The following is a 25643-nucleotide window of genomic DNA, read 5'->3' on the forward strand; positions in this document are numbered from 1 at the left end:
CAGATATGTCATTTGCAAATATCTTCTCCCATTCTGTAGGCTGTGTTTTAGTTTTGTAGACTGTTTCCTTTGCTGTGCAGAAACTTTCTATTTTGATGTAGCCCCAATAGTTTATTTTTGCTTTTGTTTCCCTTGCCTCAGGACACATATTTAAAAAGTGACTGCCGATATCAGAGACAGGACTGCCTCTGCTCTCTTCTCGGATTTTTATGGTTTCATGTCTCACATTTAGGTCTTTAGTCCATTTTTGAGTTTGTTGTGTATGGTATGAGAATTTTGTACACTTTCATTCTTTTGCATATAGCTGTCTAGTTTTCCCAATATTATTTGTTGAAAACAATGTCTTTTTCCCATTGCTTATTTTTGCCTCCCTCATCAGAGATTGACCATGTAATTGTGGGGTTTTTTCTGGGCTCTCTTTTCTGCTCTATTGATCTATGTGTTTCTTTCTGAGCCAGTACCATACTGTTTTGATAACTAAAGCTTTGTATTACCTTGATTCTTGACATTATGATACCTCCAGGTTCAGTCATATTTTTAAGACTGTTTTGTATATTCAGGGTCTTTTGTGGTTCTACACAAATTTTGAGATTACTTGTTCTGATTCTGTGAAAAATTCTGTTGGTATTTTGATAAGGATTGCATTAAATCCGTAGATTGCTTTGGGCAGTAGGGACATTTTAACAATATTTGTTCTCTCAGGCCATGAGCATGGAATATCTTTCCATTTGTTTGTGTCATCTTCAATTTCTATCATCACTGTTTTATAGTTTTTCAACTACAGGTCGTAGGATAAGTTTATTCCTAGGTATTTTATTATTTTTGGCACAACTGTAATGGGATTATTTTCCTTCTCATTCTGCTACTTCATTATTAGTGTATAGAAATGCAACGGATTTCTCTATATTGATTTTGTATCCTGCAACCTTACTGAATTCATTTATCAGTTGTAGTAGATATTCAAATCATGAAAAGAAAAAGCATAGACACTTAAAGCTGGAAGGAACCAAAATCAGTTCATCAGATTCCCATATTGTTTGCAAAAAGAAGGGGGAGGTCAAGTGACTTATAGCGTTAATACAGAGACATAGTGAAACACATTCCACTTGCATTCTACTATATAATTTAAAATTACTGTATTGGATTTTACCGTAAGATATCTGAAACCTTCTAGAAGGGCTGAGCTTGCTATTATTTGGCTAAGGCCATATTGGACACGTCATGTGTCTGCTCAGCAGGGCCATTGCCAGAGAGAGCGCACATTTCTGGGACAATTTCCAGCCCTTTATAGTTAGTTCTTCACATACCCCAAACATTACTAAAGCAATTAACCTTGTTGAATCTTTTATTTAAATCACTGACTTGAAGCCTTTAATTTAAGCCAACAAAAAGTCCCTACAAAATGTCGGCAGTTTGTTTTGTGGTAACTACAGAAGTACTATCTAGGCTTACAACTAGGTTATTGAGTCAATAAGCTTTTTCAAATAATTCATCAAATATTTATTGAATACCAATTATATTTGAAACAGGGTATCAACTGTCATTCAAGGCTGGGAAAGTACAACTTTTTTTCTCAAGAAGCTTATGAATCATGTGAGTAACTGTAATGTATTGTATTCCAAACATTTGATTGGTCCTAAGAAAATAACATAAAGTGCTCCATGGTTTCAAAGTTCAAATCAACTGTGTTGTTTGAGGAAGATCAGGAAAGTCTTGAGATGATAATTGACTTTGTGCCTAGGTAGTTTTTTAAATTGTAAAGAGTGTTTTATATTGTTTTACAAAAGAACACATTTTCAGTATAATAAAAAAACATAAGCAAAAACCAAAAATACAACATCTAAAATTCCATCATTCACAGAAATGGGTATGAATGATACCTGGTGCATGTTACTCCATACATTCATATGCATGCTATACATTATATATCTTACATTTAAAAATAGCTTCATGAAATCAAATATTATCCAAGTAGAATATGACTGTACATATTTTATTTAATTTAAAGAAACTATCTTTCTTTCAATGTATTTTAATGTCCAGGAAACAGAAAAATCGATCTTTCTACCTATAGCAGAGACTCTTCTAAATCTAATTGAGTGGCAGGAAGCTCCTGAAATGCCAAAATTGTGTTTTTATTTGTTATACAGGATGTAGTGATATTCAAGTTGCATTTTGGAGTTCTGCATCTCCCTATAAGAGAGGTCTTTTAATTAGTAATATAGTAGACATATAGAGTTTATTCATTTTAGTTCTTAATACCACAGTGAGTATATGGTAATTTATTCTTTTACTAATATTCAGTGCCTAGCATCAGGTTACTATATTCTCAGCAATTTATCATCTGGGGATTTTTTATTTAATTTTTTTCTTAATGTTAGTATTAGTCTGCATTAGCAAGTAATAAAATGCATTGCTTTATTAGAACTTCAATAAGGATAGAATACATCTTTATTTCCATATATGTAAACCAAAATAAAAGATTTTATCATATTTTTCTCTCCTCAACCAAGTGCTAAATATTAAAATTTTAAATATATAGCTACCAGTTTACCAAAAGAAATTTTTCTACAATATGAGGGCCTGAAGACCTGTAAATATATTTAGTTAAGCCAATCATGATAATAGTACATATGTATTTATTCCTAGTGTGTGTTAGGAGTTGTGTTACTCAGTGCTAGAAACTTTGAAGATTCACAACAACCTTATGAGTAAGGTATTGATATTATTCCCATTTCATAGTTTAAGTGGTTGAAGCACAGAGATAGTCATTATTATGCACAAGGTTACCTAGGTGATGAGGGCGGGAACTGAGAGAGTAATCCAGGCCATTAGACACTATGCAATACTACTTCTTGTGAAATGAAACTATACTTATTCTTTTACCAAAGGAATATTTTCAGTGGAGAATTTTTTGAAAGATTTTTTTTTATTTATTTTTGAGAGAGACAGAGGCAAAGACGGAGGGAGACACAGAATCCGAAGCAGGCTCCAGGCTCTAGGCTCTGAGCTGTAAGCACAGAGCCTGATGTGGGGCTCAAACTCACGGACCGTGAGATCATGACCTGAGACAAAGTGGGATGCTTAACCAACAGAGCCACCCAGGCACCCCTCAGTGGAAAATTTTTGTTCTTGGTTGAACATCTTTTACATATACCACTAGGCCCTACAAAGACGACACTGTAACTTTATGATTACACAGCTTTTAATGTTTAGATCAACACTTTTAAAAAATACTAGTTTCATGAAATGTTTAAATGTATGACTTGAGGAAAGCTATCCATAATAAAGTAATTTGATACATTTGGGCTTAAACAAAATTAATCAGGCTTCTGTACTATGCCATTTTAGAGACTTTACATGTGAAATATACACTGTGACTCTTCAAGGGTAATAGAATGTGTCCAGTTTATCATATGAAAACCAAGCAAGGAATGGGTTTATTGAAAGTTACGTAATTTTATTGCTTATCTTATTGCTTGATAGTGGGTACTGGATAGAGTATAGATCTGTTCTGTTTAGTGAGGATTTGGTTTGGGGTAAGGTAGACACCTCAGGGTTTCCACTGGTACTGGATTCGAGAGGTACATCAGTTTTCCTGGGCTAGAGATATTTAAAACAATCATATCTAATAATATAACCATTTGGATACTCAAAACTGTATTACCAATTGTGCATATGCCATCTTGTGATTTTTTTTTTCCTAATCTGAGATACAGTGTGGTGCAGATCATACAGCTTAAAACATGTTGAAACTCAAATTCCAAATATCTACTCGAGAATATTTCTCATCTGTTTCATTTATTAGCAGAATGAAAATTTTCATTACCTGTGAACAATTTTCCATTAGAAGTCATTTACCGTATTTTCATAATTTCAAACAGAGGTTCTCAAACTTTAGGGTGCACAGGAATCACCAAGAGGCCTTGTTAAAACACAGATTGCTTATTAGTAGATGTATGTTGGAGCCAGATAATTAGCATTTCTAGCACCACTGGAAGGTTCATCCTTGTGAAGAATGTATATGGCAGTCAATATTTGTGATCATATTATTTTGAAATATCATTCAAGACAAGATATTGTGACCTGTGGATTCCCAGATTACACAAAAAGTTATTCAGTTAAATGCTGATATGGTATTTAAAAAACATTTTAGATTACCTCACACCACTAACTACTTTTCAAGCTAAGGTATGGAGGAGATTTGAATTACTTGGAAAATATCACACCAAGAATCAATTCTGTACTTAGTGTGGAATGGATTGTTAATAAACCATGAGGTACAAAGCCTGAAACACAACTCTAGTCTCACCTGGATTTGTTAGTGATGACACAATAGATAGTCCACTCATCTGTTCACCACGATGCATGGTATGGAAAAGAAAGAGAAAGTGGTAAGTCAGTTACTAACTTTTTAGACAAGCTCCTTGAGTCAAACAGTACTTCCAAATATATGGTCATGAAGAGCAGACTGCAGTGGAAACGATTTGAAGGGCTGGATTTTATTGCTCATCGTTCCATGATTATGTCTACTGACAAATCATGTAAACTCGCAACATTTAAATCTATTCGTGAAATAAAAGGATTCTGTTGGATGAGCTCTAAAGTCTCCTGTATTTCTGAAATATACGGATTCTTTGCTTTTGCTCCTACAAATATTTCTCAATGCACTGGCTCAGAACACTGTGGTATTCTGACACTGGTAATGCTCGATTTTACTTATTTAGGAAAATTAATTAGGTGCTCTCTGCTTGTAGTAGCCATAACAAAAATCAATTGGAAGTCATTAAAAGATCGTAATTACATTTAAGCAAGCTCTACTGTAATTCAAAATTCATGTTAATAGAAACTTCTAATAAACTCGTTAATTTCAGATTTAGAAATTATAATTATCACAGTTGTATCCACATATTTGCCCATAACAATACAGAAAGATAGCAAGCACAGTGGTTAAGTAGGTAAGAACAAAATATACATTTTTGAATATTTTCACTAAAGTCATATACTCTACAAATATACACATATCTAACTCTTTAGATTGCAAAACATAACGCTCACATGAAGCAATCACAGAAAGAAAACTGTCCTCCCAAATGTCAGTTAATGTTTCATCAAGTGTAAAGATGATCTATATGTAAGGAAGAGTCATTAGAGTCCCAGAAGGAAACCAAATCATAAGCATATTCAGGTGACCATGGAAGATGTTTTAGATTAGAGTCAGAACCTCAAGTCCAAATTAAATACTTAGCTTAAAGAAATGCTCATCAATCTGCAGTTAGCATGGATATGACCCACAATCCAGAGAAAAAAAGGCTGTTGATATGTGTGTGGACCATAAGTCTAAAAATGATACTTTCTAAAAGAGCAAAATGACAGCACCAGATAAAAGAGCAAAAGGACAGACTTTCTTTAACTCAAGAAATTCTACTTAGAGCAAAAATTCCACAACAAAACCAATTTATCAAACAGGAAGACCTGAGAGAAGCATTTTGATTTTAAAGCTGAAATGAGGTTCCTTGCAGGATATATTTATTATTTTGATCAAGTCTTCCAGCCATGTGCTTTTGAGGTACTCTGCTAATATAATATTCTTTACGTTTTGGTTTTGGTAGTATATTATTATTCACTTGTCACTGGTGTTTCAATATACATGGCTCTCTTCTGGTTAGTGATTCCTTTTAGCATGTAATTAAACTCAAAGAAAACAACAGATTTAAAGCTTGGTTATTATAATATAAACCTACAAACTTGGTAAAAGCTGTATCCAATGACATAGTGTGAGACATCTTTTGCGTGTCAGCCATAAGGGAAGAAATGATAGGCAGTTTCAAAATGCTAAAATGTGTAAGAACAGGAAGAGAACTCTATCATAACCTATTGTAAAAGAGAAATCTGATTAGTATCCACATACACTAAATAAAAATGTATATACTAAATACATATAATATGGTGTCTTACCAACTAAAATAGATAACTGACCAATGAAAACAGTATAATTTTAAAACTAAGAATAAAGAGCGTTTTATACACCAGATGTCGTCTTGTTGATGGAGAACTTTTAGAATCAGCATAGGTAATGAAAACAAATGGCACAGGAATTGAAATCGATATAATTTGTGAAGCAAATATGAAGACAGAGATAAATTACTGAAAAAGGAATAAAAGTAAGCTCATCAACACTCTTTAACTCCTGTAAGGAAACAAATCAGGAATGTGAATGGTGTTTATGACTATTTTTTAAATGATCCACAGTAAAAGGTAAATAAAGAAGGTTACTAGGAATTCAAAGAAATGAACACATGCAGAATGCAAAATCTGGCCAAGAAAATAGACTCAGAAACACTATACATACAATTCTGGGATAAAGAAATACTTACTCAAACTCGTCATGATGGAGATTAATGACACATTACTGATGGAGAATAATGGGTGGAAATATTGAGTTGAACTCAGAGAAAGGCAAAAATCTAGGTCAGGTTGTCACAAAGTAAGGAGATTTGCTAGAGGACAAAGCTGTAAAATGTTGTCTAAAATGTCAGTGAATAAAATATGTGCATCTTTCTTTTGCTTAATTAAAATAATTATGACATGAACTTTGATTCATGGATAGTTTTTGAGTCTCTGTAATTGAACTTAAATTTTTAAAACACACTAACATTCTATCTACAGCAATGAATGGATAATGTGGTAGTTGTCCAGTACAAAATGACCCCTACTTCCCAGGAAAGGTCTACAACAAGCAGAGTATCACCAGCCAAATTTGTCCCAGTAGCTCTGTTACTCAAAGTAAAGCTACAGTTTTGTATACACATACCCCATACAAAGGCAGCTAGAATGACCCAAGCCACATCAATCAGAATTTGGGTACTTTTCAAACTGGAACAGGGGAAAGTTACTTCCTTTTAGCAGGCAGGAGCAGGTCAATGTAAATACCTAGTCAACTAGTAGGCTTATTTCCGGATGCATTCCTAAGATTGTGTTTGGAGAAATTAAGCTAAGCGAGACAACAAGAGAAATTTAGAAGTGAACAGAAGAAGAAAAAGAGATCACTCCAAAAGTTCAGTTGTTGGACAACTACTGTGTTAATTTCATTTACAATTTGGCTTAAGGGAGAGTGGGCTTGCAACAACAAAATGTAATCAATAACACACCATGGAGCACTGAATCCCTTTTACCATAAGATTATAATATGGGTTAAAAATGCTCTCAAAATTATCCCAGAAGTTTTACTTCTAACAGTATGTGCGAAACCCCAAGTATTTGGAAATTAAATCACACATTCTAAATAATCTACTGTAAAAGTAGAGATCACAAACACAAAAATCTAGTATGTTTAACTGAATGATGATAAGTAGACAACATAAAAGCTTTCAGAATACATATAGTACTTACAGGAAAATTTGTAACTGTGAAAGATTATATTTAAAAGGAAATAAAAATACATAAATATAAATATCTATTTTTCCCAATGCAGAGATACAAGAGCAAATTAAACTCAAAATAAGAATAAGGAAGGAAATAATTTAAGAACAGAAAACAATGAAATAAAAATAGAGAAATATTAAAGAAAATACATAAAACTTAAAGTTGTTTGGAAAAGATGAATAGATTGATAAATAACTAGCAAGGATGATCAAGTAAAGAGGAGAGACAGAATTGCTCACTTCAGAACAAACTAGAGACATCACAATGTTACAGACATTAAAATAATAAAAATGAAGTTTTGAAAAAACAACTATTTGAATAAACTTGACAACACAGAACATTAAAAAGTAATTTGTAATTAAAAACATTTTCACAAAGAATTCTCTAGCTCCAGATGATTTCACTGGTAAATTTTATCAAACTTTTAAAGAAGGACAAGTATCAATTCTACTCAAACTCTTTGAAGAAATAAAGGAGATTGAAATTTTTTTCAATTCATATTCTGAGGCCAGTATCATACTGACTGCAAAAGCAGAAGTGGATATTAACAAAGTGGATATTATACAGAGTAGTATATCTCATGGACACAGAAACAAAACTCCCTAACAGAAGATGACCAAATATAATTCAAAAATATAAAAAAAAGGATAAGCATCCATAACCAGTGTAGGTTTACTGTAGGAATGCAAGGTTGCTAAAACATTAAAAAATCACATCTAGGGGGCACCTGGGTGGCTGAGTCGATTAAAACGTGTGACTCTTGATTTCAGCTCAGGTCATGATCTCACAGTTTGTGAGTTCGAGCCTCATGTTGGGTTCTGGGCTGATGGCACAGAACCTGCTCTGTCTTACTTCTGTCTGCCTCTTCCCTGCTTGCCTTCTCATCGCTGTCTCAAAAATAAATATTTTTTAAAAAATACTTAAAAAATCCAATCTTTTAATTTGCCATATTACCAGTATGAAAACAAAAACAAAAACATAAAAACAAAACAAAGACAATCATTTCAACAGGTACAAAAAAGCATTTGCTAAATTCAAAATCTATTCATGGTAGAATTTATTAGCAAATTAGGTATAGAAGAGAATTTCCTCAGCCTGATTTAGGGCATGCACAAAATGCCTACAGCTAACATTTATTTGTGGAAAATTACAAAACTTGCTTTCTAGCTATACATTAAGCAAGGACATTCAACTCTCAATTATGTCACTGTAGAAAACAAAAATGCAAGAAACACAAACATAAACTGTCCAAATCTTACCAAAACTTTAAAAAGAGATTCAATTAGGTTTCACAATTTACTGATTGGTTCTCTACATCCATTTCCTTTCTCAATTTGTATAAAGGAAAAGTAAGTATGCAGGGAAACATCTCTAGGACAGAAGCAGTTTGATAGGGATTTTGGGAAATTAAGAGATGCGGTTTTTTTTTTTAATATCAAAATTTACTGATTGAATAAGATTTATTGTCAAAGAACAAATTTTATAAATATACTTGTAAGCACATTTTTGTTCATATAGGAGTAGATTCTTACACAGTAAAGACTTCTCATGAATTTTGCTTCACCACTGAAGCACTGAATATGCTTGAAATATTTTGATATTTTACAGATCACATAATCCTGATATTATTTCCAGCATAATTACACAACTTGGAAATTCACTTTCAGAGCTACTCATATTAGCATTCACAGACGAAATAGAAGAAGAACCAATATATACGATGAATAAAGTTAGTAAAATTTAGTATCATATATTTCATTTGAAATATGTATTTTTAAAAACCATGTTAAATTAAAATTAATAAACCTAGGAAAAATATCTTGAAGAAAGAGAATGTTTTGGCAAGTGACAAGTCAGAGTATTTCAATAATAGGGAACAGTTACAACCATCCATTATGTTTTCATTAAATTTCCATTCAGTGTAAGAATGTAGTAATCACTACAAGGGATACAAATAAAGATGAGACACAGCTTCTACACTACACTGGTTTTCTCTTATTCACTGGAATATTTGCAAACATCAATCATGGTGTCCAACTAATTAGGACAAGTTGCCACCAAAAATGACAATTGCAGCAATATCACATTTCATAACTATTATATTACACAGATTTTATGAGGATTATGGAAGAGGAAGAGGTGAAAATAAAGTCATAAAGCTACAATATAAATATTAATTTATATAAGATAAAACATCAGATAAAATTTTGTTTTCACAAACTGCTGAGTTTATTGAAGGCAGGAATAACCTATTCTATAACTCATCAAAAGGACCACTGAAGAATGCTTAATTATAAGACTGAAAGAATAGAAAAAGTATGTGTATTGCTTTCACATAGATTCTTTGAAATGTGGTTTTTAAAAGATGAACTTTAAAGTGCTTAAACGGTGGTTTGCTGACCCTTTGGTTACTTTCATCCTTCACTTTTATAGGCTATATTGATTCAAATACTGCAAGACTATAATGGTAAAAAACAAAAATACACACAAACCCAATAAATCAATAATACTGATATTCAAGCAATATTACATATTATTAAAATAATCTCATTATGTATTTCATCAAAGAAAATTAAAGTTCTCTAATACTTAAAATATATGTGTGACTCATCTATGTGTACATGTATATTATGTAAGTATACGAATAGATAAATACTTGGGCAATATTACAAAAGAGACACAATTGACAAATCGAGAGAAGTTTTACTAAATTTTTTTGATGGACAAAAGTTCTTATATTGATACAATGCTCATTAATTCATTTGACAAATGTTTATTAAATACCTGCTGTGTATTAAGTGTTGTATTATACATTGGTTACACATTGTCAAAAAAGAAACACCTCCATGGGTGTCTGGGTGCCTCAGTCAGTTAAGCATCCAACTCTTTATTTCAACTCAGGCCATGATCTCACAGTCCATGAGATTCAACCTTGCATTGGGCTCTGCACTGTCTTCGAGGGCTGGTTTAGTGCTGATGAATTTCTTTAATTTTGTTTGTCTGGAAAACTCTTTATCTCTCCTATTTTGAAAGATAGCCTTGCTGGATAAAGTATTCCGGTTTCCCAGGGTTTTTGTTTGTTTTTTGTTTTTGTTTTTCTTTAAGCGGTTTGAGTTTATCATACAGATCTCTTCTGGCCTTCAAACTTTTGACTGAATCAGTTGATAGCCCTATGGGGTTTCCCTTGAATGTAACTCTTTCTTTGTGATGTGTTTGAAATTCTCCTTATCGCTATGTGTCCTGGTATGGACCTCCTTTGGTTGATTTTGTTAGGGGATCACTCTGCCTCCTAGATCTGGAATTCTGTTTATTTTCCCAGATTCTGGAATGTTTTGGCTATTATTTCTTCCTATAAATTTTCTGCCCCATTTTCTCTCTTTTCTCCTTCTGGTATCCCTACAATGCAAATGTTATTACACTAGATGGTGTCCCGAGTTCTCTTACTCAATTTTTATTTTTTGAGTTTTTATTTTTTCTCTTCCTTTTCAGTTTGATTTCTTTACATTACTTTGTCCTCAAAGTGACTGATGTGTTCTTCTGCTCCCTTTATTCTACTATGTATTCCCTACATTTTTAATTGCCATTATGGAGTTCTTCATCTTGGATTGGTTATTTTGTTTTGTTTTCTCTTTGTTGAGGGTCGCATTGAGGTATTCCACTCTTTTCTCAAGTCCAGCGAATATCTTTATGACCACTTCTTTAAATTCTCTATCAGGCATATTCCTTATGTCCATTTTGTTTAGCTCTCTTGCTGTGATTTTGTCCTGTTCTTTCATTTGGGACATATTGCTCTCTCCCCTCATTTTGACTAACCCTGTGTCTATTTTTATGTGTTAGGAAAGTTAGCTAAGTGTCCTTTTCTTGGAAGCAGTGGCCTTATGAAGAGGAAGTCCTGTGCTGGCCTGCAGTGAAGTGTACCCTAATCACACAAACCTGGCACCTCAGGAATGTCTCCTCTGTGTGTTGTGTGCACCCTAAACTTGTGGCTGAGCCACTTCTGCTTTTAGACCATTAGTCTTAAATGGCTCTCTGCTTTTTGTGAGCAGAGTTTGATCCCCTTGTTGTGGGCCACTCTGGGACCACACTGGGCTTGAGTTGTCAGACCAGGTGTTTGCCAGAGATGAAGTAGCACTGAACTGCAGGGTACTTTACCTGAGGTGCCTTCTGAGAAGCTTGTGTTGTTCGGCGGGTCCTGCAGTCTGACTAGATGTCTGCCCCAACACATTGCTGGGACTGCCATGGGACTAGAATTTAAGCCTCTTGAAAGCGGGAGCCCTTTTTTTATTTTCATTTTTTATTTTGATAGAGAAATAATTAGAGTCAAGCAGGGGAGGGGGAGAGGGAGAATCCCAAGCAGACTCTATGTTGTCAGAGCAGAGCCCTATGCAGGGCTCGAGCTCACGAACCACAGATCATGACCTGAGCCAAAATCAAGAGTCGGATGCTTTGTGTGTGTGATTTCTACTTTGACAAGAGATTACTTAGAATGTTATTTAATTTCCAAATACTTGGGGTTTCATACATACATTTAGAAGTAAAATTTCTGGGATAGTTTTGAGAGCTATCATGCTCATTATGCTATATGCATAAGATGTTATATATAAACCTAATGGTAACCACAAATCAAAAGCCAGCAAAAACAAAGAGAAAGGAATCTTTATCACTAAAGGAAGTCAGCAAACCATCAAAGAAAAGGCAAGGCAAGAAAGGAACAGGGAAGAACTACAAAAACAACCATGAAACAGTTAACAAAATGGCAGTAAGTAATACCTGTCAATAATTACTTTGAATGTAAATGGACTAAATGTTCCATCAAAAGACACAGGGTGACAGAATGGATAAATAAGCAAGACCCATCTATATGCTGCCTCCAAGAGACTCATTTCAGAGTCAAAGACAAAGGTAGATTGAAAGTTAAGGGATAGTAAAATAGAAAGTAAAAGAAAGCCAGGGTAGCAATACTTATATTGACAAAACTGACTTTAAAAAAAGACTGTAACAGGACACAAAGAAGAACAGTATGTAATCATAAGGGGAACATTCCAACAAGATAATATACCAATTGTAAATATTTATGCGCCCAACACAAAAGCACCCAAATACATAAAAGCAGCTAATAACAAATATAAAGGAAGTAATCAATAGTGATACAATAATAGTAGTGGACTACAATAGCCCACTAAAATCATTGGATAGTTCATCCAAACAAAATCAACAAGGAAACATTGGCTTTGAATGACACACTGGGACAGATTGATCTAACAAATATATTCAGAGCATTCCTACCTAAACCAGCAGAATACACACTCTTTTCAAGTGCACATGGAATATTCTCCATATTAGATCACATGGTAGGGCCAAAAACAAGTCTCAACAAGTTCAAAAAGATTGAAGTCGTATAACATGCATATTTCCTGACCACAATGCTATGCAACTAGAAATCAACTTTAAGAAAAAAATCTGGGAAGAACCCAAATACATGGAGGTTAAACAACATACTACTGAACAATGAATAGGTCAACCAAGAAATCAAAAAGAAAATTAAAAAATACAGAGAGACAAGTGGAAATTAAAACACAACAGTCCAAAACCTCTGGGATGAAGGAAAAGCAGGACTAAGAACCAAGTATATAGCAATACAGGGCTACTTCAAAAAGCAAGAAAAATCTCAAATAATCTAACCTTACACCCAAAGGAGCTGAAAAAGCAACAACAAAGCCCAACACCAGTAGAAGGAAGACAATAATAAATATTAGAGCAGAAATAAATGATACAGAAACTTAAAAAAACATAATAGAACAGATCCAAGAAACCATGAACTGGTTCTCTGAAAAAAAAATCAAGAAAAATTGATAAACCCCTAGCACGACTTATCAAAAAGAGAAAAGACACAAATAAATAAAAAAAAAACAAATGAAAGAGGAGAAATAAGAACCAACACCACAAAAATACAATCTTATGAATATGAGAGAGTATTATGACAAAATATATTCCAACATGTTGGAAGACCTAGAAGAAATGGATAAAATCCTAGAAACATATAAATACCAACTGAAACAGGAAGAAATAGAAAACTTAAACAGAAAGGTAACAAGCAAAAATTGAACCAGTAATCAAAAACCTCCTAATGACCAAAAATCCAGAGCCAGATGGCTTCATAGGTGAATTCTGCCAAACATTTCAAGAGTTAATACCTACTCTTCTCAAACTATTCAAAAAAAAAAAATAGAAAAGGAAGGAAAACTTCCAAATTCATTCTGTGAGGCTAGCATTACCTTGAGACCCAAATCAGAAAGACTCCACTAAAAAAGACAACTACAGCCCAATATCCCTGATAAACATGGATGCAAAAATTCTCAATAAAATGCTAGCACACCAAATCCAACAATACATTAAAAAAATCATTCACCACAATCAAGTAGGATTTATTCCTGGGTTGCAAGAGGGGTTCAATATTTGTAAGTCAATCAATGTGATACACCACATTAATAAAGAAAACACTAAGAAACATGATCATTTCAAAATATGCAGAAAAGCATTCAAGAAAGACAATATCCATTCATGATAAAAATCTTCAACAAAGTAAGTTTAGGGGGAATATACTTCAACATAATAAAGGTCATATATGAAAAATCCCACAGCTAATATCATTCTCAATGGGGAAAAAAATATTTTCTTCTAAAGTCAGGCACAAGAGAGGGAAGTCCACTCTCACCACTGTTATATAACATAGTACTGGAAGTTCTAGTCACAGGAATCAGACAACAAAAAGAAATAAAAGGCATGCAAATCAGCAATGAAGAAGTAAAACTCTCACTATTTGCAGATGACATGATACTTTTTATAGAAAACCCAAAAGACCCAACAAAAATTGTTAGAACTGATATACAAATCATCAAAGTCACAGAATACAAAATCATTGTGCAGAAATCATTCATATATCTATTCACCAATAATGAAGCAATAGAAAGAGAAATTAAGGAATTAACCCCATTTATAGTTGTGCCCAAAACAATAAGATACCTAGGAATAAACCTAAACACAGAAGTAAAAGACTTGTACTCTGAAAGTTATAAAACACTGATGAAAGAAACTGAAGATGACACAAAGAAATGGAAAGACATTCCATGCTCATGGATTGGAAGAAAATACTTTGTTAAAATGTCTACACTACCCAAAACAATGTACACATTTAATGCAATCTCCATTGAAATACCAATAGCATTTTTCAGAGGTAGAACGATCCTAAAATTTGTATGGAACCACAGAAGAGTCCAAATAGCCAAAACAAATTTGAAAAGGCAAAGCAAACCTGGAGACATCACAATTCTGGACTTAAAATTATATTACAGCAGGGGCGCCGGGGTGGCGAAGTCGGTTAAGCGTCCGACTTCAGCCAGGTCACGATCTCGCGGTCCATGAGTTCGAGCCCCGCGTCAGGCTCTGGGCTGATGGCCCAGAGCCTGGAGCCTGCTTCCGATTCTGTGTCTCCCTCTCTCTCTGCCCCTCCCCTGTTCATGCTCTGTCTCTCTCTGTCCCAAAAATAAATAAACGTTGAAAAAAAATTATATTACAGCTGTAGTGATCAAAACAGTATGGTACTGGCACAAAAACTAATACATAGATCAACAGAACAGAAGAGAAAACCCAGATATAAATCCACAACAGTATGGTCAATTAATCTTCCACCAAGCAGGAAAGAATATCCAACAGGAAAAATAGTTGCTTCAACAAATGGTATTGGGACAGTGATTGGGTTTATCAAAACTGGACAGCAACATGGAAAAAGAATGAAACTGGACCACTTTCTTACATCATGCACATATACACAAAACTTTAAAATGGATTCAATACTTAAATGTAAGACATGAAACCATAAAAGTCATAGAGAAAAACACAGGCAGTGACCTCTTTGACACTGGCAATGGCAATTTCTTTGTAGGTATGTCTCCTAAGGCAAGGAAAACAAAAGCAAAAATAAACTATTAGGACTTCATCAAAATAAAAACCTTCTGTATAGCAAAACTAAAACTAAAAGGCAACCTATGGAATGGGAGAAGATATTTGTGAATGACGTATCTGACAAAGGAATAGTATCCAAATTATCTAAAGAACTAATAATTCTCAACATCCATAAAACAAATAATTCAGTTAAAGACTAGGCAGAAGGTATGAATAGACATTTTTTCCAAAGAAGACATGCCGATGGCTAACAGACACATGAAATGATGCACAACATCAATGATTATCAGGGAAATGCAAATCAAAATTACAATGAGATATCACCTCACACCTGTTAGAATGACTAAAATCAACAACACAAGAAAGAAGGGTTGGTGAGGATGCGGAGAAAGGGGAACCCTCTTGCACCGTTGGTGGAAATGCAAATTGGTGTAGCCACTTCGGAAAACAGTATAAAGGTTCTCAAAAAGTTAAAAATAGAACTACCCTATGATCCGGCATTTGCATTTACCCAGCATTTGGGTATTTAACCAAAGAACACAAAAATACTAATTCAAAGGGATCCATGCACCCTGATGCTGATAGCATTACCTACAAAAACCAAATTATGGAAACAGCCCAAGTGTGCATTCACTGGTGAATACATAAATCTACACACACACACACACACACACACACACACGCATGTTCACACACACCCAATGAAATATTACCCAGCCATTTTAAAGAATAAAATCTTGCCACTAAAAAGAATGAAATCTTGCCATTTGCAACAACATGGAAGGAGCCAGAGAGTATAATGCTAAGTGAAATAAGTCAGTTAGAGACAGACAAATACCATATGATATATCTCATATGTGGAATTTAAAAAACAACACAAACAAACATAGGGGAAAAAAAAGAGAGAGAGAAGCAAAGAAACAGACTCTTGGGAACCAACTAATGTTTACCAGAGGGGAACGGGATGGGGGGGATTAAACAGGCATTGGAGATTAAGGAGTGCACTTTTTGTGATGAGTACCTGGTATTGTATGGAACTGTTGAATCAGTATATTGTACACCTGAAACTAGTATCCCACTGTATGTTAACTAACTAGAATTTATTTATTTTTTTTAGCATTTATTTTTGAGAGACAGAGAGAGACAGAGCATGAGCGAGGGAGGAGCAGAGAGAGAGGGAGACACAGAATCCGAAACAGGCTCCAGGCTCTGAGCTGTCAGCACAGAGCCTGATACAGGGCTTGGACTCACAAACCGCGAGTTCATGACCTAAGCTGAAGTTGGACGCTCAACCGACTGAGCCACCCAGGCACCCCTAACTAACTAGAATTTAAATAAAAGCTTTAAAAAAACCCACTATAGAACAGTTCAGAGAAACCAGGCACTGTTTCTTTAAAAATATCAAGAAAATTGATAAATCTTTACTCATAATTATAAAGAGAGAGAGAAATCAAATAAAAAAATCACAAATAAAAGAGGAGAAATAATAACAAGACAGACATACAAAAGATTATGATTAATATTATGAAAAATTGTACACCCACAAATTGAACAGCCTAGAAGAAATGGATAACTCCTCAAAACATACAACCTCGCAAAACTGAACTAGGAAGAAACAGAAAATATGGACATATCAATACTAGCAGTGAAATTAAATCAGTAATTGAAAAACTTCCAACAAATCAAAGTCCAGGGCTAGATAGATTCACAGGTAACTTCTACCAAACATCTAAAGAAAAATTAATACCTATTCTTCTCAAACTATTCCAAAAAATGAAAGGAAGAAAACTTCCAAATTTGTTCTACAAGGCATACATTACTATGATATCAAAACTAGATAAAGACACTACAAAAAAAAGAGAGCTATAGGCCAATATCTCAGATGAATATAGATGAAAGTATCCTCAACAAAATACTAGCAGAACGAATCCAGTAGTACATTTAAAAAAAATCATCCACCAGGATCAAGTGGGATTTATTCCTGGCATACAAATATGGTCAATATTTAAAATCAATTAACATAACATTGTATAAATACAAAAAAGGTTAAAAACCATATAATATTTTCAGTAGATACAGAAAAAAATTGACAAAGTACAAAATACATTCATGATTAAAAGAAACTCTCAACAAAACAGGTTTACAGGAAACATACTTTAACATGATAGAGATCATATATGAAAAACTCTCAGATAACATTATACTCAATGGTAAAAACCGAGAGCTTTACCCCTAAGATCAGGAACAAGACAAGGATGTCCACTGTCACCACTTTTACGCAACATAGTACTAGATGTCTTAGCCTTAGCAATCAAAAAGAAACAAAAAGCATCCAAATTGCTAAGAGGTAAAACTTACACAACTTGCAGATGACATGCTACTATATATAGAAAACCTGAAAGACTCCACCAAAAAAAAAAAAATACTAGAACTTATAAATGAATTCCATAAGGTCTCAGGATACAAAATCAGTATACACAAATCTGTTGCATTTCTATACAATAATAATGAAGTAGCCGAAAGAAAAATTAAGAGAACAGTCCTATTTACAGTTGTACCAAAAAGAATAAAATACCCAGGAATGGACATAACCCAGTAAGTGAAAGACTGTACTCTGAAAACTATAAAGCACTGATGAAAGAAACTGAAGATAACATAACCAAATGGAAAGATATCCCATGCTCATGGACTGGGAAAACAAATATAGTTAAAATATCCTTACTACCCAAAGGCATCTACAGATATAATGCAATCCCTATCAAAATACAACAGCATTTTTCACAGAACTAGAACAAATAGTCTTAAATTTTCTATGGAACCACAAAAGACCCCAGATAGTCAAAGAAGACTAAACCTGGGGACACTACAATCCCTGATTTCACATATAATACAGAGCTGTAGTGATAAAAACAGTATGGTACTAGCACAAAAATAGACACATAGGTCAGTGAAGCCAAAAAGAGATCACAGAAAAAAAAACCATGATTATATATGGCCAATAAATTTTTGACAAAGGCGGCAAGAATAAGCAATGGGAAAAGGGCAGCTTCTTCAACATGTGGTGTTGGGAAAACTGGACAGCTACACACACAAGAATGAACTGGACCACTTTCTCACACCATACACAAAAATAAACTCAAAATGGATTAAAGACATAAATGTGAGACCTGAAATCATAAAAATCTCAGAAGAGAGCACAGGCAGTAATTTCTTTGACATTGGCCATAGCAACATTTTTCTTGACAGGTCTCCTCAGGTAAGGAAAACAAAAATAAAAATAAAGTGTTGGGACTAAATCAAAATGAAAAGCTCTCCACAGCAAAGAAAACCAACAAAACTAGAAGACAGTCTACTGAATGAGAGAAAATATTTACAGATGACTCATCTGATAAAAGGTTAATATCCAAAATATATAAAGATCTTCTAAAACTCAATACCAAAAAACTCAAATAATCCAATTAAGAAATGGACAGAAGACATGAACAGACATTTTTCCAAGGAAGGCACATGATGGCCAACAGACATGTGAGAAGATACTCAATATCACTGATCATCAGGGAAATGAAAATCAATACCACAATGAAATACCATCTCACACCTGTCAGAACTGATAAATTAAAAAAGACAAGTTTCAAGTGTTAGTGAGGATGTGGAGAAAAAAGAGCCCTTATATATTGGTGGTGGGAATGCCAAGCACTACAGCCACTGTAAAAACAGTATAGAAAAAATTTAAAATAGAATTACCTTATGATCCATTAATTCCTTACTTGGTATTTATCAACACAGAAACCCTATTTGAGTACATACATGCATCCCTACGTCTATTGCACCCTTATTCACAGTAGCCATATTATGAAAGTAGCCTAAGTGTCCATCAATAGATGAATGGATAAAGAAAATGTGGCACATATTTACAATGGATTATTACTGAGCCATAGAAAAGAATGAAATCTTGCCATTGCAACAGCATGAATGGATCTAGAGGGTATAATGCTAATAAAAGTAAGTTAGAAAGAGAAATGCCATCTGGTTTAAATCACAGGTGAAATTCAGGAAAAAAAGAAAAAAAAAAGAGACAAACAAAAGTCAGACTCTTAACTAAAGAGAACAAACTCATGGTTACCAGAAGGTTGCTTGCGATATGAGATAGGTCAACAAGATTAAGACGACACTTACCATGCTGAGCACTGAGCAAAGTACAGAATTAATGAATCACCATATTGTATACCTGAAACTAAAATAACACTGTATATTAACTATACTGGAATTATTTTTTTAAAAAGAAGCTTAGGGGTGCCTGGGTGGCTAGGTTGGTTGAGCATATGACTTTGGTTCAGATCATGATCTCATGGTTCGTGGGTCTGAACTCCACCTTGGGCTTTAGGCTGAGAGCACAGGGCCTAGCTGGGATTCTCTCTCTCTCTCTCTCTCTCTCTCTCTCTCTCTCTCTCTCTCTGCCTTTTCCCCACTGTCAGTCAGTCAATCAATCAATCAATCAATCAATCGTTTATATTTTATTTTGCTTTACATTTACTTGCTGTTCCATAGTTTAGGATTACTCTGTAACACACAGAATCATTCATCTCTGTCAGGAAGTTGCTCTAAGATTGTGCTTATAAAGAATGTAGCAGAAATGGCTCAGAAAGGCAGGCACAAATATATTCAAAAAATACTAATTCCTTGCCACAGTTACCATCCTTCTAACAGCCCTATACTAGAGAAAATCAAAGCATGAAGTTTTTTTTTCCTCATAGACCATTTAACATGATCAATGTTCATCTTTATTTTCCTATGTAAATATTAATACAACAAGGGATATTTCTCAATCTTATCACAGTTTGGGAGTCATAGGAAGTACTTATCAATATTTAAGTTGAATCCAATGGTCAGTGCGTAGCCATACTGCTGAACAATTGTGTACTTCCTGAAGAAAATTTCTGATTCTGAAAGCAAAAACTGTGTGACAAGTGACCTGACTGGTTCAAGGTAATTTGGGTGCATTCTGGAGGGACACCAAACTAGTTTAAGTAAAACAAGGAAGGTGTCATAAGGGAAGTACAGCCAGAAGTAAAAGCAGAAGTTAGCATCCAACAAAGAAAAAGTAAAGAAGAAGTTCTCCAAGATTGACAGAGGGAAGAGACAAGGAGAGAGGCAAGTGCCTGCAGACATACATATGACAATGGACATATATTTAAGCAGAAGAATTCGACAGGAAATGACAACAGATCTGCAAGAAACTTGCAAAAAGGCATGGCACCATGTTACAAATCTCAGCAAAAGAATATGGAACAGGTGAAGGACTCTACATTGGACATCTCAGCTACGCTCAAAGGCACAAGCTCTCCCACCGGCACCATCTTTGAAAAGAAAAGGCAAGGTAGATTGTCAGTTGTCACTTCACCGAAATAGGTGGTGGGTGCTCCTTCTCTTAGATATTACAGGATGTGAGCCGACTGCTTCTGAAAGGAAAACTAAAGGATCCTGCAGTTGAGAACTACAGTATTGGTCTTAAATATCAGCTATTGTTTTTTTTAAATGATCTTCAAAGGCACCGTTTTAATGTACATCCACGAAATATATTATCATGGGTAACACTCTGGAGATTCTGCTATGAAATATTCTATGTGCGAAATAGAAAATTTCACAGTCTTTCATGCTGCATTTAAAGATTTACTCTGAGCTAACTGGTGTATGGAAACATTTTTACCTGCACAGAAAAAGAAAGCAAGCCATTGTTCTACTATTCAGTTGATAATCATGTGTAGTTTCTGGATTATTGAAAATTCCAGTACTCTAAGATTCAGAAAAAGGACATTGTAGTTATATAACTATTATTATGGGATTTTTATATATTTATGAGAGTTTGATGAAAACTTTTCTGCTTGGAGAAATATAATAAGTACTGCAAAGATAGCTGTGATGACAGTCCCTGTGATTAATGTGTCAACTTGGCAAGGCTATGGTACCCAGTTGTTTGGTCAGCCACCAGTCTAGATGTTGCTGTGAAGGTATTTCTTAGAGGTGATCAACGTTTAAATCAGTGGTCTTTGAGTAACTATTCTCAAAGAATGATCTGAAAGACTTGGAGCAGATTATTCTCCATAATGTGGGTGAGCCTCATCTAAGCAGTTGAAAGCCTTCAGAGAAAACCCTTGAGGTTCCCTGAGAAAGAAGGAATTCTGCCACCAGACTACCAGCTTACACTGCAGATTTTGTATTTGCTCATTCTCATAATCACAGGAGCCAATTCCCTAAAATAAATCTCTCTTCTCTGCACATATGTGCATCCATTGTGTGTGTGTGTGTGTGTGTGTGTGTGTGTGTGTGTTAGTTCTGCTTCTTTTGTAAAGCTCTAACGAAATCTTTTATAATCTATGCTTATTATTTGATTCATTTGACAGATATTTATTGTGCATCTAATTTATGCTTTGCTCTATAGAGTTGGAAGTATAGTAATAAAAAAAAGCTAACACAGACTCCCCCCTCATGGAGTTTAAAATATGCTGGAGAGTCAGGACCTCATAAACTGGTCATTACAAAAAATACTGTATTAAAAGGTGGCTCTCAACTGGCCTGACTTCAGGCAGACTAATCTTTATTTTCTGCGTATAGTATTGAGTCTCCAAGTTTGTTTCTACCTATTTAGGAATAAGTTGTTCTTAGTATTCACACGCTATCTTCCTGTCCGCAAGCAAGAACACATACTACCTAGTAGTGGGTGCTATGGCACTCTGTACAGGTTACCCTTGCCAGGCCCCACGCTCATCTCCAAGCTGCTGCAGAGAATTACCCTGAGCCTAAAGGCAATTACCACCCATCCAGGATACACTCTTTCAAAGTCAAGAGCCAAAGAATTACTGACATGAGGATAAAAAAGAGAGCATTTGGGGCACCTAGGTGGCTCTGTTGCTTAAGCATCCGACTTCATGATCGGTCATGATCTCATGGTTTGTGAGTTCAAGCCCCACATCAGGCTCTGTGCTGACAGCTGGGAGCCTGGAGCCTGCCTGGGATTCTGTGTCTCTCTCTCTCTCTCTCTGCCCCTCCCCCACTAACACTCTCTCAAAAATGAATGAATTAACATGTACAAAAAGAGAGAGAGAGACAGAGAGAGCTCCTTGTTCTTGGTGGAAGCAATGTTTCTGATGCAGAGCTCCTCAGGAGAGGAGGCTGGAGACAACATCTGTGTGATGATTTTCTTCTTCCCTGTTTTGCATCTCTCATCCCTTTCTCTCCAAACCACTCTATCCAAGTCAGTCTCATAAAAATCTGCATCAGGTTCTGTTTACAGGGATTAGAACCTTATACCCCTTCTGGAGGAGAATCTTTACTACTATTGGAGAAGTGATGGTTTTTCCACCAATAGACATTCTAAAGCCCTAGGTGTTCATTAGAGATAGTTCTGCCTGCGCCACATGTTCTTAACTCTGGCTGCAGACTCCAGGGAGGACACTATTCCCCCAGGGAGATTTTCCACTAAGGCTTCTCACAAAGAACTGTCTAGGTCTCAAAGACTGCAGTTTTGAGATACACCATTTTCACTTTATCCTCATACAGCTTTTCCCCTAAAACACTCCCATGTGGCTAGGGGACCAGGGACACAGTCAACCCTCATTTGTGGTGATCTAGACTTTGGAATTGAGTCCTGGAACCTTTCCAAATGTCCCTCATGTGCTGTCCTTTCCTGTTACTTCTGTTACCCTCTTTCTACCAGTTTGTCTCTATGCCATCTTATATGTTTTGATCCCTTTGAATCACAGAGAAAAGGGATCACGAGGCTGATATGCAGGTATCCACAGGTCTAATTCATAATTTGTAAAACACTTCCTGATAAATTCATGAAGGAGATACACCACCATATTGCACTCAGTAGAGCATAGACCTAAATATCTACCATATGTTGAAGTATAATTGATATGCCACTTCCTTGAGAAAAAAAAAGATGTATTACATTTTAATCAAAAACCTTAAAATCAGGTCTAACTTTACAATTCTTCTTCAACACTACCCACCTCTGCTGATAATAAAAGGGAAATAGGAGGTTCTATTATAAACATGTTAGAGAGCTTAGAAAATGACTCCAGGAGACTTAGAGTTTATCTACCCAAAAATTTGCTAATTAAAACAGTTCCAAATTTTAAAAAGATAAACATATCAAAACAAAAATGGTAAACTGAGTAACTGGTTGGAAAATGTATTTGTAGAAAGTTTTTGGTGTTTTTAATGTCAAGGTAATAATCCTGAATACCTTTGTATTTGGGTGCAGTGATGTGGGTAAAAAAGAAGATTGTATTGCAAGTTATAAGGTCATAGAGTTTATTATACAAATAAATCAACCAATCGAAAAGTATTGAGTTCTAAGGAGAGAGAGGGAAAGCATATAAAAGATGACCTTTTAGTAAATTTCTTAATTATTCTAGTTACAAGTTGATAAAATGACTTATTTTTATGGACATGAAGCTTATTGCCTCAAGTATTCAAGTATCATAAATTTTATTCTGAGTTACTCTGATAGGCTTGAGAAATGACCCACAATCAAATTAATTTATTAACTAAATCTGAAAGGGAACATCACGTGCAAAAATAAGGATGTATGAGAGAACAAATAAGAAAGGAGAAATAGTTTGATGTGATTGCAATGGGGCGGGGGGGAGCGGTCACGACAGAAGAGGAGGCATACAGGTGACAACTTAATAAAAGGGTTACATGCCTCATGAGCAGATTCACTGATTTCATGAATGTTTCTTAAAAGTGACATCAGAATCATTGTGGGGCATACTTTAAAAGTGCAGGTTGTCCCAACAAGGGATTTTATTATCACTAAAGATTGAGAACCACTCTATAAGTAATGGGGAACCCTAAAGGGGCTTCAAGCAGAAGTATGACAAAAAGTGAGGAAAGAAATAAAAGAAGAAGACATAAGGAGAGAGAGCTATTACCAAATCCAATGAAATACAGAACATGGAAAATAAAATCAAATTCTAATTAAAGGCTATACAGATCACTACTGGAATCAGAGATATAATCAGCCCTCTTTTTCAAACTGTGTTGCACAGGATAACTATAAATACAAAGCCAGAAATGTATGTTTTAGACAAATTTAAGAATTACCCTAATAAAGCACACAATTAAATGGAGAATTACATCACTACCTTTTCTCCTTTTAAATAGTCACCTCCAGAGACATATTTTCTTCTAACCAATTTTGATTTGATATCATTTCAGCTTTACTGGAATTAATTTGTACTTCCCTTTTACTAACCAGAGGATATAATTAATATTTCCAAATAATTTTTGGTACATGGGATCAGAAGTGGAGAGGTGAGTTTTGATGATTCAATAGCTAATGCTCTGAGCATATAAAACAAAATTAAATTCTGGAATATTTTATCTTTTTATAATTAATTTTTATAAAGTCCTGGAAAGAGCAAACCTAAATCTCAGTGGGTTCCTTGTGGAACAAATAGCTACTAAAAATACTCTTATAATTGCTACAGAGAACATGCATGCCAAAGCCTTTTGGCTCAGATGGTGATAATGTTAAAAATATCAGAACTAAACAAATTTTCTGTATGCAACATCTTTTCTAGCAAATAATACTAGTTCCTTAGTTTTAATAAGTATAGGGATATTGAAGTAGCCATGTTTGCTAGACTTGAGACTGTTACCTGGCTCTTTGAGTTCCTTATGCCAGTGAATCCACAGGAGAAAAAAGGTGGGGATTACTGTACTGGCTGGGGTAAGTGATCCTGTCAATCAAGGAATTTTGGTTTTCTACTACAGAATATGTGTCAAGAATGGGTATGTCTATAATGAAAGAGATCTATTAGGTTTCTCAGTACTCCCATGCCCTGTGATGAAAGTAATTGGAAGACTACAAGATCCAGTGCAAGCTACACTGCTAGTGGCAAAGAGCCCCCAGAAATTAAGGTCTGGATAATACTACCAGGCAAGGATCCAGCTGAGTATATGTTGAGGGCAAAGAGAATATGGGACGAGTAGTTGAAGAAGGTAATTACAAATACCTTCACAAGAATACAAATACAAATACAAATCACAATACAATACAAATACAAATCATAAGAGTACTTGCAGAAACAAGTTAGGAAATAGTTATGAATATTTCTTCCTTATTTTGATAAATTATGTTTGTGTTTATTATAACCAATTCTTTAACTTTTTTCCATTCTCTCATCTCCTGATCATCGAAAATGAGATGTTACTAGTAATTAGTATTATAGCCTAGTTCAGTTAAT

At 34.7% G+C, this 25643-nt stretch overlaps 2 long non-coding RNA genes across 15 annotated transcripts in view; one reads left to right on the top strand and one right to left on the bottom strand.

Moving 5' to 3' along the window:
- The window catches only part of LOC128314314 (uncharacterized), a 47363-nt gene extending 43872 nt beyond the window's left edge, over positions 1 to 3491 (top strand). For 10 of the 11 annotated variants that reach the window (XR_008295812.1, XR_008295805.1, XR_008295810.1 and 7 more), the window contains one exon: positions 142 to 3491. This is a non-coding gene — a long non-coding RNA (uncharacterized LOC128314314). The remainder of the gene's footprint in view (positions 1 to 141) is intronic. The other variant, XR_008295807.1, reaches the window with a different exon arrangement.
- LOC113604622 (uncharacterized) overlaps positions 1 to 25643 on the bottom strand; it is a 122117-nt gene that overhangs the window by 35446 nt on the left and 61028 nt on the right. For all 4 annotated transcript variants that reach the window (XR_008295819.1, XR_008295816.1, XR_008295817.1 and 1 more), the window contains one exon: positions 4313 to 4352. This is a non-coding gene — a long non-coding RNA (uncharacterized LOC113604622). The remainder of the gene's footprint in view (positions 1 to 4312; positions 4353 to 25643) is intronic.

This window comes from Acinonyx jubatus, chromosome B1 (genome assembly GCF_027475565.1).
Source record: "Acinonyx jubatus isolate Ajub_Pintada_27869175 chromosome B1, VMU_Ajub_asm_v1.0, whole genome shotgun sequence".
NCBI classification, from domain to species: domain Eukaryota; kingdom Metazoa; phylum Chordata; class Mammalia; order Carnivora; family Felidae; genus Acinonyx; species Acinonyx jubatus.